At 43.2% G+C, this 17202-nt stretch overlaps 1 protein-coding gene across 1 annotated transcript in view; it reads right to left on the bottom strand.

Moving 5' to 3' along the window:
* Positions 1–8972: 8972 nt before the first annotated feature.
* Positions 8973–17202, bottom strand: part of KHDRBS1 (KH RNA binding domain containing, signal transduction associated 1) — a 33844-nt gene continuing 25614 nt past the window's right edge. Inside the window, exons 10-11 of the transcript XR_009693822.1 lie at positions 16702–16761; positions 8973–9281 (exon numbers count right to left, since the gene is read on the bottom strand). The gene's annotated coding sequence lies outside the window, so the exon portion shown is untranslated. The remainder of the gene's footprint in view (positions 9282–16701; positions 16762–17202) is intronic.

The following is a 17202-nucleotide window of genomic DNA, read 5'->3' as shown; positions in this document are numbered from 1 at the left end:
TCCCGCCCCGCCACCAAATTTGCATACAAGGCGGGCTAGAAGCTGGGGGCGCGCTTCTTAAAGGGGCCGCCCTGGACAAAGGCAGTGCCGCGCGCTCTTTGTCTCGCGGTCTCCCACGCCCTTCCTGCAAATGCAGCTGGAAAACCCGAGAGGGAGGAGAACCTATCTCCATCTCTTCCCTTGCCTGCCTTTTCCTAGCACCTTTTCAGGACCTAGGGAGGTGGCCAGAACCTCATCTCGGTTCCTGCATCCTTGAGTCGTCCACTGGCTCCTCAGACTGATCGCGTCCCAAATTGGGCTTTCATCTTTTTCTTTGGCCTTACTGCTCTTGGTCCATCCCAATCAAAACTTGGGAGTCATTTCCTCCTTTTCCTTCTACCGCCATATCCAGTCTTCCACCTAGTCTTCCTGACGCTCAGTTCAGTTCAGTTCAGTCGCCCAGTCGTGTCTGACTCTGCGACCCCATGGACTGCCGCTCGTCAGGCTTCCCTGTCCATCACCAACTCCCGGAGCTTGCTCAAACTCATGTCCATCGAGTTTGGACATCGAACCATCTCATCCTCTGTCGTTCCTTTCTCCTTCTGCCTTCAGTCTTTCCCAGCATCAGGGTCTTTTCTAATGAGTTAGCCCTTCGCATCAGGTGGCCAAAGTATTGGAGCTTCAGCTTCAGCATTATTTCTCACTTCTGAGAATATGTGAGGAAGAATATCCTTCTTTCACTACATTAGTTCAAATCCTGATTCTGCCAGTTCCAAGACTTGGATTCCTGTTTCTTGCTCTTTACTGGTAACTTTCACCTTACAGGGCTTGGTGAGTATTAAATGAAATAATGCTTGTAGAACAGAGTCTGTTTTGATAAATGTTAGCCGTCATTACTATTAAGATGTGTGGCAAGCACTTAACACAGAGGGAGCTCTCAATAAATGAGCTGTTACTAGTAATTGTTATGATTTCTTCCCTCATAAGACTTCTAAGTTGTCTCCATCATCTGGTACCTCCCATCAATTAGCACAATGTTTGGCATATAATAGACAACAATATTCAATTAATTAAATGATTTAGGTATTTAATTAATAGAAATTCACAAAGCTTACAGTTAAGTGGGAGGAGATGGGCGTAAAAAATATAGTAAAAATCATTAGAAAGGAATGATTGCAATGGAGGAAAACAGGAAAGGGGGATGGGAGGTTGCAATTTTAAACAGGGTAGTCAGTAGGTTTCACAGAGGTGACTTTTGAACAAACACTTGAAGGAAAGAGTGAGTCAGTCATGTAGATATCTGGAGGAAGGGGGCGGTCCAGGCAGAGGGAAAAAGTCATTGGAAGGGCCCTCAGGTACAAGCATCGAGCACACCTGCTATGTTTAAGAAACAGCAAGGAGGCCAATGTGGCTTGAAATGGAATAGACATGAGAGTTGGACATGAGAAAGAATGGACCTGTGACTTTTACTCTGAATGAGATGGGAGCTACTGGAGGGCTTGAACTTCCTTTTTTTTTTGAACTTCCTTTTTTAAAGAATCACTCCAGCTGTCCTGTGAGAATAGCCTGTAGGGCAGAGGGGTGGAAACAGGGAGACCAGGATGCTATGGCAGTGATCGTAGCAAGAGATATTGATGGTTTGTACCAGACTGGGTGAAATGAGTCATGGTTGGAGCCTGGATTTGAAGGTAAAGTCAACAGGATTTGTTGACAAATTTGGATAGGTGTGCGAATGGAAGAAAGAGAAGATAAGGATTGCTCCATGGTTTTTAGCCTAGGCAAATGGAAATATGGAGTTTAACATATATACTTCTTTTTTTTTTTTTTAAATAGGCAAAGGATTTATTTATTTATTTATTTTTATTAGTTGGAGGCCAATCACTTCACAACATTTCAGTGGGTTTTGTCATACATTGATATGAATCAGCCATGGATTTACACGTCTTCCCCATCCCCAATCCCCGCTCCCACCTCCCTCTCCCTCTCCCTCTTCCTCTGGGTCTTCCCAGTGCACCAGGCCGGAGCACCTGCCTCATGCATCCCACCTGGGCTGGTGATCTGTTTCACCATAGATAGTATACATGCTGTTCTTTTGAAATATCCCACCCTCACATTCTCCCACAGAGTTCAAAAGTCTGTTCTGTATTTCTGTGTCTCTTTTTCTGTTTTGCATATAGGGTTATCGTTACCATCTTTCTAAATTCCATATATATGTGTTAGTATGCTGTAATGTTCTTTATCTTTCTGGCTTACTTCACTCTGTATAAGGGGCTCCAGCTTCATCCATCTCATTAGGACTGGTTCAAATGAATTCTTTTTAATGGCTGAGTAATATTCCATGGTGTATATGTACCACAGCTTCCTTATCCATTCATCTGCTGATGGGCATCTAGGTTGCTTAACATATATACTTCTATTAAATTATAGAGCTATATTAATAACAAAGAGGCCTTCCTTTCTGGGGAAAAAGAGGGCTTAGGAAGGGAGAACAACTGCATCACAAAGCAGGTCACAAAGTAGGGTAGAAACCAGGGCTGAGATTCCTTTTTCTAGCCAAAGAAATTCTGGTTAGAAGAGCCAGTTCCGACCTCTTTAGAGTACTGAATTTGAAGTGTATCTTGTTAGTTACTGAATCCCCAACACCTGGCAACCACCTGGTATGTGATAGGCATTTATTTGGGATCAATTCAGTTGAATTGAGGTAGTGGCAAACTAGCTCTTAAAAGGAAGCCAGTTGGGAAGGGAAGCTAAAGGATTTCGGGAATATTCCATAGACAATGACTGAAGCTGGGCTATTCCTGGGAACTCATTTTAACTCAGGTCAATAAACATTTCTGAGCATCTGTTATATGTTGGCCACTGAGGATACAGAGGTGCTGCTCATTAGTGGGAGAGACACAGAGGAGAATCAATAAATTATGACCCAATGTGGTAACAACAGCAGTATGTACCAGGTACAGAGGTGGATGGAAGATGACTAACCTTGACAGGGGAGGTAATCAAGGGAAGGCTTCATAAGAGAGGACATCGGACCTGGTTTCTGAGAACAGGAGTTTGGCTGTTAAATTCCTCAGGGTGGAAGCAATAGCTTGAGTCTGGTAATTGCCTTACTGGGGCTGGTGGCAGGGGAATGTCTTGCTGTGCATCTACTGTGTGGAAGGTACTTGACTTTGTACATGGCAAATACTCAGGAGATGTTTGCTGAATTGATTTTTTTAAAAACATTTTAAAATTTCATTTATTTAGTTTTGTTTGCACTGGGTCTTCATTGCTGCTCACAGGCTTTCTCTAGGAGCCACGAGCCGGGGGTTAGTCTTTTTTGGGGTGCACGGGCTTCTCATTGAAGTGGCTTCCGTTGTAGAGCACGGGCTCTAGGGCATGTGGGCTCAGTAGTTGCTGTTTATGGGCTCTAGAGCATGGGCTCAGAAGTTGTGGTGCACAGGCTTAGTTGCTCTGTGACATGTGGGATCTTCCTGGAGCAGAATTCTTATCTACTGTACCACAAGGGAAATCCTGCTTAATTGATTTGAGGGTGTTCAATCAACCCAGGGTATGGGGCGAAGGGCACTCAAATGGACCACTATGCATGTGACCAATTACCTGTGGCTCCTGCTCACCTTGTAAAGGTCGACTACTGATTTGGCCTGCCCAGCATTCATTCCTCTTTCTTCTGATATGAACACTCATTTTCCCTTGGGAATCTACCCTTCCTCCCACTCTGTCCATGAAGTTTAGGGTGGCTGCCTTAGTCTGCAGTTCCCGTATGTGCAGATGCTCCCGGCCTGACAAATCAAAGCATTCCATCCCTGCCACGTCAGGCTACAGGGACTGGCTGGGGTGAGGGTCGAGGTGTGTTAGTGACCCAAGTTAGGCCAAATGAGATGCAATCCTAGGACCTTTGCCACAACTATTGGGCAATAAAATTTCCCCCCTGTGGGATGGCTAAGGAAATAAAATATAAACTTGAAGTTCTTGGTGGTTATCTTGCCACCTTTCGGGGAGAACTTAGCTGACAATGAAAGAAACACAGAAAAGTTAGAGAATCAGGAGTCATTTTCTTAACAGCATCATTAGATCCAGGTATATCTGAAGTCTTTATGGACTTTTCTGTTACAAAAAGCCAGTTTGGTGTCTGACAGTTGCTACTGAAAGAATCTAGAACAATATACACTTCCATCTCAGCATCTACTAGAACCATCTAGGGCCTTAATCCTTCTACATCTGCCTCCTACAACAGGCTCTGTGGAGAAAATAACTACGATGGCAGGATGTTCCTTGGGTTTTTGTCCTCTAGATCTGTGCCCACACATCTCAGCTGTTTTGTGACCCTGAGGCCCTCACTTCCCTCCTTCATTTCCTGATTAACTATGTATGTATGTCTTCATTTCCTGATTAACTTGCTCTCTATTGGCTCTCCCAGGAGTCTTGAATTTTTGAGGAAATGCCACTGGCTCTCCGCCAGCCATGTGTCATTGGACGTCAGGAGTTGGGATCTCTTCCTTGGTTCTGTTATTCTGGGACCAAGGTTGGCATGTCTGTCCTCCAGATCAGTTTTCGGCCTGGATTATGCAGACCTCTGGGGGTCCTGAAACCACAGCATAAGATACAATACTGCTTCCCGGAGTGTCAGTTTTATTCATAGCAATGTAAGGCAGTATTTTCAATATTAAAATATAGTTACCCAGAGCACCTTCTCTGAGCCAGACTTACATGGAATCAAATCCTGGCTCTACCACTTACTACGAGCTGCATGACCCTAAGAAATTATTTAACCTCTGTGCCTCAGTTTCCTCAGTATAGAGTGAGGTTAGTATAACTCACAGATGTAGAGAACAAACTAGTGGTTGCCAGTGGGGAGAGGAAAGAGGGGAGGGGCAAGATAAGGGCAGGGGATGAAGAGGTACAAACTGCTATGTATAAATAAGCTACAGGATGTATTGTACAGAACAGAGGATACAGCCAGTATTTATAACTTTTTGGGCGCGCTGGGTCTTTGTTGCAGTGTGTGGGCTTCTCTTGTTGTGGAGCATGAGCTCTGGAGTGTGTGGGCTCAGTAGTTGCAGCACAGGCTCAAGGGGATCTTAGTTCCCTGACCAGGGATAGAAGCCACATCCCTTTCGTTGGAAGGCGGATTCTCAACCACTGGACCACCAGGGGAAGTCTGTGCTTATAATAACTTTAAATGGAGTATGACTGATAAAAGTTTTGAATCACTATGCTGTACACTTGAATATATTGTCATAAAGTGACTACATTTCAATTGAAAAAATATTAGTACCTATTTTAGGAGATTATGGTGAAGATCAAGTTAGACAGTGTAAAGTACTTAAAACATACCTGGTGTATAGTAAATATTATTTAAGTATTACCTATTATTAAAACATGGATATATTATGAAGTAACAAGAAAACTAATGTGAATTTAAGATTGATGACTTTTGAGGAAATGTCACCTAAATTTCTGCCTCAGTTTCCCAGATTTGTCCTTTTTGCCAGCAAGAATACTTATACCTAATTTTTTTTTTTTACTACAAGAGAATCCAGATGTCTTCACGTTCTTTTAATTTCCTGGGTTATTCTGATTTCCACATATATGTTAATCTCCCTATCCAACCTTCCACATCTCAGAGACACTTACCCACTTATTCTCAGACATTTGTTCTCATCCATGTCTTATAATAGCTTATTAGAGACATAGTATGTGCAAGCTTGAGAAAATGTTGTATTTTGTTAGTTTTTCCAATATAGATAGATTTGGTGTGTAACATACTGCAAGGATGGGGGGATGGCAACAGAGAAAACAGCATGAGCAAAGGTCCAGAGGTAAGCTGTAGGTTAAGTTCATATCACTTGAGGGCCTTGAATGCCACATGCTACATACAGTGAAGTGTTTAGATTTGATTTCACGTAAGTCTGTTTCATCTGTAAAATTAGAGTAATTCCCACGTCATTGTGAGGATTAATGACAGAGAGAAGTAAACATACAGGAGGGTTGTCCTACATGGGAAATGCAATAGCTGTCACTAGTAGCTGGGGTCAAGGAGAACTTTAGGTAAGAGCAAATCATCCCACCTTTCAGAGTGGCCTGCGATTTAGTCTTTTGAGATCTTATTTTCATGCAATGCACATCTCAATCACCAGAGGGCGCTTGATACAAAGGAATCAGCTTCCAACCCCACACAAACACTGGTGGGCAGGGCTGGGCAGGGGATGTGGAATTCTGGACCCAATCCAGAGCTTCTCCATGGTAGGGATAGGGCATGGAGCCAGGCACCCCTCTCTCTGGCTCTCTTGTTTCTTAGAGCCATCCCAAAGGGGATGGGGCATGCTGCTGAGAGCTACAGCTTTGCAACTATTCTGATTTAGATCTTTAGGATGGGGTGGGAGGTGGGGCAGTCGGGGGTTAGAAGAGTGAGGGCCAGATCCAGTTTCTGTATTTCAATCAAAAGAGGCTTTCTTTCATTAACTCTGTTCATAAGGACTAAATTCCTTAGAATCCCCCGTGCCAGTCATCTAGCTAGGCCTGGGCACCTTAGAAAAGGACCTGGGGGTAAAGCATGAGGAATAGGGGGCATGGGGGAGAATGGGAGGCCGTGCCGTGTCTGACAGCCTTTAGAGTGGCATCCACATTGCCCTGGGGCCCCAGCCTGTAGGTCTATCGGATAGAGTTGTGGGCCCTAGGCTTCTCCAATCGTGACTTATTAACCAAACGTGTTTCATAGGATTTTTACAAAACCTTATCTTCTCCACTTACTGGTGAAATGGACTTATCTGTTACAGTTGTTGAAATGAAGGCCCAGAGATATATAGCAATCCACCCAAGATCAAGCACTGCTCAAGGGCAGAACTGGGCCTGGAAAACAGCAGGAGCCGCTCTCAGGGGCCTGGGAGAGGGAAGGCAGGCAGAGTAACAGCCTTCAGAACTACTGCAGCAAGCGCTGGCTCTTGGCCAGGCCTGTACCCGCCCCTCCAAGGCCCACTCTCCAGCTAGGCCAGGCTGCAGAGCCCCGCCTCCACACTCCCACCCCAGTCCCCTGAGAGTCCATCACCCTGGCAACAGCCAGAGAAAGGCCCAGCTAAAATATTTATGGCTCAAAACAGTCCAGAGGCTTCAGATGGGGGGAGAGGGGGAAAAGCTGATGTCATTCCTTCTCTGCTCACAGGGGAGGTGACCGACATGCAGGGCAGCTGGGTGGGTGGGCCAAGCCCAGGAGGTCAGGGCTCCCTGAGGAAAATCTCTAGGGCTGCAAGTGGTAATGGCAAAAGGGAGTATGTGACAGACATGACAGGTGACAGGACTGGGCAAGAAACACAAGCCAGGAAAGAGGGAGGAAGGACACTTGAGTGTGGAACAGGATTATGCATAGACCCTGTGGGATGTATTTCACACACATTTCAGTTGCTTTTCAGGTCCCATTCACTGGATTGGGATTATCATCCTACTTTTATGGAGCGAACAGACCCAGAAAAATACAAAGTTAAGTGAGGGGCTAGGATTTGAATCTAGATCTGTCTGGCTTTGGCCCTGTAAATCCATGGCTTCTAAGTACATATCCTGTATCTGGGGGTGGGAGGGTAGGTAGGGCCGCCTAGAATCTAGCACTGGCTTCTCAAGTAGTGACCCAGGCTCTGCACCTCCATTTTCTGTGATGAAGATACCATCTGATTCCTGAACACTTCTGCCCCAAATTCCTCCTCTGCCTGTTGGACTGAAGCAGGTCCTCAAATGCTAGACAAAGAAACTGACCACAGGTGAGGCCTAGGAGACCAAGAAATCAGGGAAAATGAAGCCTGAGCAGCCAACCCTGGATTGAAGGTCTTGGTGCAAACATAGACTGACAAACTCATCTCAGTTTGCCTGGGACTCTCCTGGTTTTAGGACTGAAAGTTCAGCATCCCAGGAATCTTCTGTCTTGGGTAAACAAGGACGGTTTGTCACCCTAAATAAACCTCTCAAACACAATGTTTTACTGTTTCAAAGTACTTCTAGCTCTAAGAGTCATAAAAGGTCAAAAGCAGGGACTGCGAAGTCTGATAGCATGTTTTCTTTTTAACCTTAGGCAAGTTATTTATCCTCTTTGAGCCTGTTTCCTCATCTGTAAAAATGAGTATAGTGGATTGGAGGATTAAGTGAAATAGTATTGTTTAAATGGGGTTCCCAGGAGGCAATAGTGGTAAAGAACCTGCCTGTCAATGCAGAAGACATAAGAGACAGGGGCTTGATCCCTGGGTTGATAAGATCCCCTGGGCTAGGAAATGGCAACCCACTCCAGTATTCTTGCCTGGAGAATCCCACAGACAGAGGAGCCTGGTGGGCTACAGTCCATAGGGTTGCAAAGTCGGACATGATTGAGCACCACCACCTTCTTCTGTTGGTGGACCGTGGGATGTTTCCACTTTAACCTCTCAAGATGCCCTCTGTAAAATCAGCCTACGGGCCTATGGCACTGGCACAGGAAACCAGAGTGTAGCAAAGGTTGACTTTCCCATCCTTTAAGAGAAAGCATTAGGACAAATAGCTAGCCCAACATAGCTGGAGGGAGAGTGGGAGTTAAGACAGGACACCTCCTTTGGCTCTCTCTTAAAGCTAGTAAAAGCTATCAGAGTGGCACTCTTCATCACTTGACTGAACCTTTATTGAGCTCCTCAGTGCCAGGTGTTTGCTGGGGGAGGGATATAGTCCAGATGTTAAGTGGGAAAAGTCCTACCCTATCCTTCAAGATATTTTTGGACTTTAGTTATCAACAAAGAGAAAAACAACAGGCTCTGAGGCTAAAGAACTTGCCTTTTAAAGTACATGAACCTTCTTACATGGCTTTTCTCAGCCTGTTACAGGGGTGGTGACCAGCCACTCTCTGGGACACCTCTGCAAGTGTCCAAGGCTGACACTCACAACACACATGTGGCAGGATGGGAAACAGGAGGTGGTGGTAGGGTGCTCCAGCCAGTTCTGCTGGAGACTAAAGGGAAGCAGGCAAACTGGGAATGACACAATTGGAGTTGCCAGTTTATTCACATCTAGGAGGCCATGCTGAGGATACTGTTAGTCCCCTTCAATCTTTAAGTCCTGAGCAGGTTTAATTGTTAGCATCACAATCCCCTGTTGCCCTAAGGACTCCATTCTGGGCCTAGAGACTCTTAGGGGACTCTAGCTGGCTTTCTGTGGGTAAATCAGACAGATCAAGAGGTAGGTGGGAAAAGACTGTTGATCTCCTCTCCTGGGTTTCTCTGTGCTCAGCAAATGCCCTCAGGCCAGCCTTGACACAGTAGGCAGCTCTCCTGGTTTCCGGAGTCCTCTGATCGCTGCAAAGACATAGGCAAAAAAATTAAGAAGCATGAAGCTGCCATACTGGGGGGATTCCCAGGCTCCCATTTGACCACTCTGCCTCCCTTACAATCTCCCCACCCTACAGCACAACCCAGTTCGTTGCATCCTGGACAAGGTTTTAGGTACACAGATGGGTAGAAAAAGAAGTCCACAGTCTATGAGCTCTCTTTTTTGCTGTCAGTCAGGCAATGAAAATGGAGCCTCATACTTCCCATCCTTGGCCATCCCTGAGCTGAGTGATCTGGGACAGAAGCAACTAGACCTTCGGGGCCGTTAACTACACAAGCGTTGGAACCTTTAGCCATATAAAGAAGAAAATAATTTCTACTCTCTCAGAGATGTGAAAAAGATAAAGATTAACAAAAAAGTTTTAAATCCTTTGGAAGGGAACAGGCATCTTCTCATAGCTATTATTAGTTCCTCAATCCTAGGCTCAAGGGTCCACTTTTTCTGGTTCTTACCAGCCCCTGATTCTCAGCGTTATCCCCTGAGAATTGGATAGGAGAGACATCCTAAGTCTGGGGCACAGGCCAGGGCCCTAATCTCATGCCAAAGAATGTAACTGTGCTCCTCATCTTAAAAAAAAAAAAAGAAATGGCACTACCATCCCCCAGTTGTTCAAGCCAGTAACTTGGGGCCCCTCATTAGTATGTCCCCTTTCTCCCACACCTAATCAATCATCAAATTATGTTCATTCTCTCTCTTAAAAGTTCTTGAATCCATTCATTTTTCAACGCTCTCACTGCTGTCACCCTAGTGTAGGTCTGCCTCAATTCTTTCCTTGTAGGTCTCCATAACCCATTCTCTACTCAGGAGCGAATGAAGTTTAAAAAGTAGAAATCTAGTTGTGCCACCTCTTACCTCTGACTACTGAATTCAACAGTCTTCAGTGATGACCACAGCGTAAGGTCCAGATTTCTACCTCGCCTTGACGCTGCCTCAGCCCTACCCTCTGCCTAGAGTATGTTTCATGTCCTTTCTCTAGACCATCTCCCAAGCTCTGTGTCTAGTTAACTCTGCCTCTAGATGTCAGCTTAAACATTATTTCCTCAAGGAAAATCTCAGAGCTAGGTTAGCCCCTGTTTATGTCCTCACAGTACCCATTCTTTTCTTTCATAGCACTTATCACAACTTAGGTGATTTATGCTATTTAAGAGATTAATACATTTAGTGTCTGTGTCCCCAGATATACTATAAGCTTCACGATATCAGGGACTAGTTTTATGTTACTTACTCACCACTGACTCTCCAGTGCCTAGCACATAGTAGGTGTTCCAGTTTATAACAGTGAATGTATTAAAAAAAATAAAAGAATGAGAGGAGTCATTTATACTGATCTCTGAGAGAAGCTTATGAAGAATCGTATCTGAACACCAGGTATTTCTCTTTTTCAAAGGCAGATGCAGAGTTTGCTTCCTACATTCCAACCGCAGAGCGCCTGAGAGATTGGGAGCACTCATTTTGTACCTAAAGCGAGGCCGTAAGTAGGAAGCATGAAGACTTAAGGAGCCCAAAGAGGGCAGAGAAGAATTAGCTCTGTATCTACATCTTCCAGCTGAAATGCTTTACATACCTGCTGAGGAGACTGGCTATCCTGAAGTGGTCCAATGTAGGCTCCAGAGCTAATTCAGGCATCTTAATGCAGTATTAAGAGCATAAACAGTACCCAAATTTCCAGCAATGTGTTCTACTTTGGTGATTAATCTGGGCTGACAGCCTAGCTGGACTCTGCCTGGAAACACCTCAAATGGGCTGTCCTTCTTCAGGAGTCCCCACAGCCTCTCCCAATTTGACTGGGAAATGACAAGGCCTCTTTGAAGCAAAAAGCTCCCCTGGTCTAGGTGGGGGAGAAGCACTATATAGCTTGTGTACCTGTACAGAAGTTCCAACCTGCCCTTTCCTTCCTGAGATACAGCCAAAGACAACCAGCACAGCTTAGGCTGGGGGTGAGAAGTACACTTACTGCTGAGAAGCTGCTGGATTTGTAGTCAAGGAATGTTAAGGAGCTAACCTCCAGCAGCATGGTTATGAAATTCAAATCCCTTCCAGATACAAAGTTCCTTCCTTTTAAAAAGGCAGCTACAGTTGGCAGAACACTGGAAAAGAACACATCCTCAGCCCCAGAGCCATGGCAGGCTATTGAGTAGAAGACATACAGCCGGAGGGGTAGAAAGTTGATTTTAGAGGTCAGTGAATATATCTGCTCCTCATTACCCCAAACAAATGGGTTTGGTCTGCTGCTTGAATGCAGCCTCACTGGGAGCCCTCAGGCCACAACAGGACTAGGGTGCAGTGCCCACCACAGGTCTTTGCTCCCAAGGGGCCTACAAGGGTGGAGCCAGGGAACAAAAGAATGCTCGTCAGGCAGTGCACTGTGCTTCCTTCCAACAGCTGTAGCCTCACACAGCTGTATGCAGCCTGTCTGCTCAAGGCTATTAAATATTCATCAGATGCCTGCTAGCTTTAAACATGCAATAACAATCCAAAGAGCAAGAGGTACATGAGGGTCCAGAGAGAACAAGAGAGGGCAAAGAAGGATCTAATTTTTTTAACTTTAGGAATCTGGAAACCAAGCTAGGGGTACCACCCATCCCGTGTATCAAAGCTGGAAACCACTTCCAGTGTAAGCTCATCTTTTGGTGGCCACTGCAGATACAGAGGAAAGACCAGGAGCAGAGAGACGTGGGTCTGAACTCCGGCTCGCGGACCCTGTGGTCATCCTACCAAGTGCGTGTCAGCTTCCCAGGGTAACTCCCTTCACAAGGCTGTAAGAACTGCCCTAGATGCTGCAACATGATACTCCCTGGCGAGTTAGCTCAGAAATGGTGGCAGAGACGTCATTCATTCAAGACTTGAGAGTGGTTAAGCAAAGCCTCGCTTAGTAATTCCTTAAGAGTGTGGTCTTCATCAGTGGAGACTCACAGAGTTTTGGTCTCTAATTCACAGGGTGGGTGAAAAGAACAGTATATAGCATGATGCCCTCAACGTATGGTGAAGGCCTAACATCTCCTCCTCAAATAGCTCAAACATCTGAGAGGAGAGATGGCTATTCTTTCTGAAAAAGGTTTTTAGGTAAGAGGGAGCAGAAGCCAGGCATGAGGAGGGGAGAACACCTCCTTTGCTCTCCTACAAAGGAGTGATGCATATATGGAAGGTATTTACCTACTGCTTCCTTTACTTCCCCAGCTCACCAGCGCAAGGGCAAACACAAGTGTGCTCAAGTCACTTTCCTAGTTAAGGCCTTAAAATACCTCCCTAAACTTTAGGCGAATGTCCAAATTCCTTGACTAAAATTTAGCTTTTCAAAATCAGCACTAACCTACTCTCCCAGTCTCTGTTTATATAGGTGCTTAGCACATATCCTGTTGAATGTTTTATACACATTAACTCACCCAACCTTCACAACAAAGTAAAGTAAGTATTAAATTTTAAATATATAATTGTAAAAATAAATATTATTCTCCCATTTTACAGATGATGAAACTAAGACTTTGGATGTCCCTGGTGGTCCAGTGACTATGTCTCTGTGCTCCCAATACAGATAGCCTGGGTTCAATCCCTAGTCAGGGAACTAGATCTTGCAATGCTGCCAACTAAAGATCTGTATACTGCAACACAGATCAAAGATCCCGCATATTGCAACTAAGACCCAGTGCAGCCAAATAAATAAATATTAAAAATGAAACAAAAACTGAGCCTTGGATAGGATAACCCACCAAAGGTTCCAAAGCTAGTTATCATTATGTAATAATGTGTGTTAAACTGTGTAAAAATGGGATAAAATAGCTACTTCACAGGTGGAGAAGATAGTGAATGGCACATAGTAAAGAATGTTAGAATTGACAAAAATGCAATAGTAGCTAAGTGACTTTTTTCCCCCAATTTTATCATTTCTGAAATCAGAACTCATCTTAACACTCATGAAAACAAACCCCTGTGTCAGTTTAACTGACAGTATTTTTTCTTTCTGTGCACTATTTCATGATGCATCTCATAACACATGCCCTCAGTGTCAATGAAATATGGTGTTTATCTTAAAGAAGCAGCATGCTTTTGGCATAGAGAATGGGTTTTGGTGTACAAAATGCTAATGGGCACCTCCTCCATGACTTGTTATGCAACTGTGGTAAATTACTTCACCTCCCCTAGTAACAGCTGCCTCATTTACAAAAACAGACAGATAGTAGATAGTCAAATTAACTTTTTTTCTCCCTTAGCTTGGCAAAGCTGTCTATTTTCTCTATGTCACTTTCTCTTAAAAAAAAAAGGGGGGGGGAGGGGGGTCACTGGGGCTACCCGTGGTGATGCAGTGAATAAGAATCCGCCTGCCAATGCAGGGGACGTGGGTTCAATCCCTGGCCAGGGAAGAGCCCACATGCCACAGGGCAACTAAGCCCGTACGCCACAACTATTGAGCCTGTGCTCCAGAGCACGTGAGCTGCAACTACTGAGCCCACACACAACTACCAAAGTCTGTGTGCCTAAAGCCTGTGCTCCACAACAAGAGAAGTCACTGCAAGAAGCCCATGCATCGCAACTAGAGAGTAGCCCAAGAAAGCCCATAAAAGCAGCAAGAAAAGACCCAGCATAGCCATAAATAAATAAATGATTTTTTAAAATGGGGTCAAGATCAATTAATGGGAATAAACAAGTAATAAAATGAGATAAAGTTAAAATTAATAGTAACTCTGCTGGCAAACAGCAGCCTGTACAGGCTCATGCAAAGCATGAGAACATATCAAGAGGGAGTCCACCTGCTGCCTGATGTATTCTAACTCAAATGATCTTTGGGTGACATACAGCTTCAGGGTTTGAGGTCAGGAAGGGATTACTTAAGATTCAAACAACTGAGCAAAATATCCACCAGCACCACCCTTATCCTCCTAGTTCATTTGGTTCAGGAGCATTCTGCACATGCAGGCAAGAAGCCTTACAGGCCCTAACTCTCAGGTTGCTGTTCCTGAAATAAAACATGGTCTGAGTCTGTTTCACTCTTGGTGGTCAGAAAGCCCTAGTGGTTGCTAACGCATCTCCACCTACATTTTTAGTCTGGGACAGAAGGTGGCAAGTGGTGGGAGAGAGAGCAAGAGTGAACAAACCCTAAGACTATTTGAATGCTGCCACATCCCGAGATAAGGAAGGGTGAGAGAGTTCCTTTAGTACCAAGTGTCATTGATAAAGAGTACCCTGGACACCCTGGAAGGAGCTGGAGAGAGGAGCAAAAGAGGCTGATGGTGGGGGAAGGGCATGTAGGGGCTCAGCCTCTGAGCCTCTGGAGAAGTGCATACAGCCAGGCATGGTAGCCAGAACAGTCTCGTTTCCACATTAGCAGCCTGCAGTGTTACAGGCATGACTTGGAGTCATCCATACCTGGGATAAAATGCCAGACCCACCAGTGACGAGCTCTTAATGATGCCAAAATAGTCTAATCAGCTATTGAGTAGCTGCTGTATGCCAAAAATTTTATTAATGAGTTTAAGTAATACCAACTTCAAAGGGGATAGATCTATACCTCTATGGTCAACTGATTTTCAACAAGGATGCCAAGGTCTTTAAAGGGGAAAGAAAAGTCTTTTGAATAAATGGTGCTGAGACAACTGGATATCCACATGCAAGAGAATATGAAATCCCCCCTTCATATACAAAAATTAAAGCAAAATTGACCAAAGATCTAAATGTCAGAATTAAAACTATAAGACTCTTGGAAGGAAAAAGATATAAATCTTCAGGTCCTTCAAAGAGACAATGGCTTCTTACCTATGACACCAAAAAGCATAAGCAGCAAAAGAAAACAACAGACAAACTGAACTTCATCAAAATGAAAAACTGTTTTGTGTTTCAAAGAAATGGGAGAAAATACTTGCAAATCACATATCTGATAAGGGTCCAGCATCAAAATATATGAAGAAATTACAATTCAATAATGAAAAGACAAATAGTTCAATTTAAAAATTGACAAAAGATTTAAATAAACATTTCTCTAAAGAAGGTAAGTACAGGGATCGGGATGGGGAATATGTGTAAATCTATGGCTGATTCATATCAATGTATGACAAAACCCACTGAAATGTTGTGAAGTAATTAGCCTCCAACTAATAATAAAAAAAATAAATAAATATAAAAAAAAAATAAAGAAGGTAAGTACATGAAAAGATGCTCAACACTGGTCATTAGAGAAATGCAAATCAAAACCACAATGAGATACCAATTCACATCGTATAGGATAGCTATAGTAAACAAAAAGAAAAACAGTAAGTGTTGGTAAGGATGTGGAGAAATTAGAAACCTCATTGCTGGTAGGAATGGTTTAGTCTCTGTGTAAAAAAGTTTGGCAGTCCTTTGAAATTAAACACAGAGTTACCACATGACCTAGTGATTCCTCTCCTAGATATATACCCCCCAAATTAAAAACATATGTAAAAAAACCCCACAAAAAACATATGTCCACACAAACTCTGTACATGAATCTTCATAGCATTATTCATATTGGCCAAAGCAGTAAATAAAATGTAGTACACGCAAATAATAAAACAGTGTTTGACAAAAAAGGGGAAATATTGACAACATGCTCCAACATGGATATGGCTTGAAAACATTCTCAAGTGGAAGAAGCCAGTCATAAAAGATTATATGTTGCATAATTCCATTTTGTGAAGAGTCCAGAATAAGCAAGTTGATAGACACACAAAGTAATTAATGGTTGCTTAGACCTAGAAAGGATAAGAGGACTGTGGGAAATGGCTTAATGGACATGGTATTTCTTTTTGAAGTGATAAAGACTTTCTAAAATTGATTGTGGTGATGACTGTACAACTTTGTATATACTGAAAACCACTGAACTGTACACTGAACAAGTGAATAGTATGGCATATGAATTATACTCAATAATCATAACATGTCTTTTAGTTTGTATTAATAGGAGCTAACCTATTTGCAGAAGCTGCAAACTGGCAAGTGATGGGCAGCATTTGGGTTGCACAAATGTTTTACAAGGACTGACACAAATCTAAGCAGACGGTAAACAACTGGCAGTATATGAAATTCTTATTTCTAGCTTTTCTTGAAAATCAGATCTACCAAGTCTAACAAGTAACTTTTAAAGCTGGGAAAGAAACATAAATGAAAATGATGTTCAAATACATGATAGGATATTCCTTCAGTGGTCTAAAGTAGAATCAGTTTGAGTCACTAGAGTGACTCATTCAAAATGAAGGAAAACTTCTACTACGTGGAGCTATCTTAAATGAAATAAGTGGCTTTGGGAACTAATATGTTTCCTATCACTGTATATATATGTACTGACATGTACTATAATATGCATAAACCACCTGGCACAACCATTGTATAGTTAGGATAAAAGTCCAATATCCTTAATAGAAAGCCACCTTAACATACCTGACAAGGGTCTTCACTACCCATTCTACTCCAGGAAATGCCTCAGGACTTTTCAACCACCTGAAAATGGAGAAGTAAGAGATCAGTATTTTGAAGAGGAAGTTTTAAAGACATACAAAATAAAAGATAGAGATCCTGCATGCAGTTTACACATTACAGGAGAGAAACATGCAACTTTAAAGAAATTTTAAGTATATTTCATTGTGAATATCAATACGGGGACCTAATAGGGGATAATCCTTGTACATTTTAAAATAGCTGAGCAGAAAGCTTTACTTTGGGGAGCAGCAGATCTAAACTACAGTCATTGAAATTTTACAATGTGTCATTTAAGATGTCAGACTTTGTGCCCAGGTTACATTACAGTTCACTTGTGATGGGCAGGATTATTAAGAGTTATGGCTAATTTATGCGGCAGCATATGGTTTTTCTTTTTACAGCTATTTTTATTAAACAAGTTTTGCAAAGTTTTAACATTAAAATTAACAGCTAAAGAATTGT

Source organism: Dama dama, chromosome 8 (genome assembly GCF_033118175.1).
Source record: "Dama dama isolate Ldn47 chromosome 8, ASM3311817v1, whole genome shotgun sequence".
Classification (NCBI taxonomy): domain Eukaryota; kingdom Metazoa; phylum Chordata; class Mammalia; order Artiodactyla; family Cervidae; genus Dama; species Dama dama.
The sequence above is the reverse complement of the archived record's forward strand: the minus strand, read 5'-3'. Positions and strand labels throughout refer to the sequence as shown.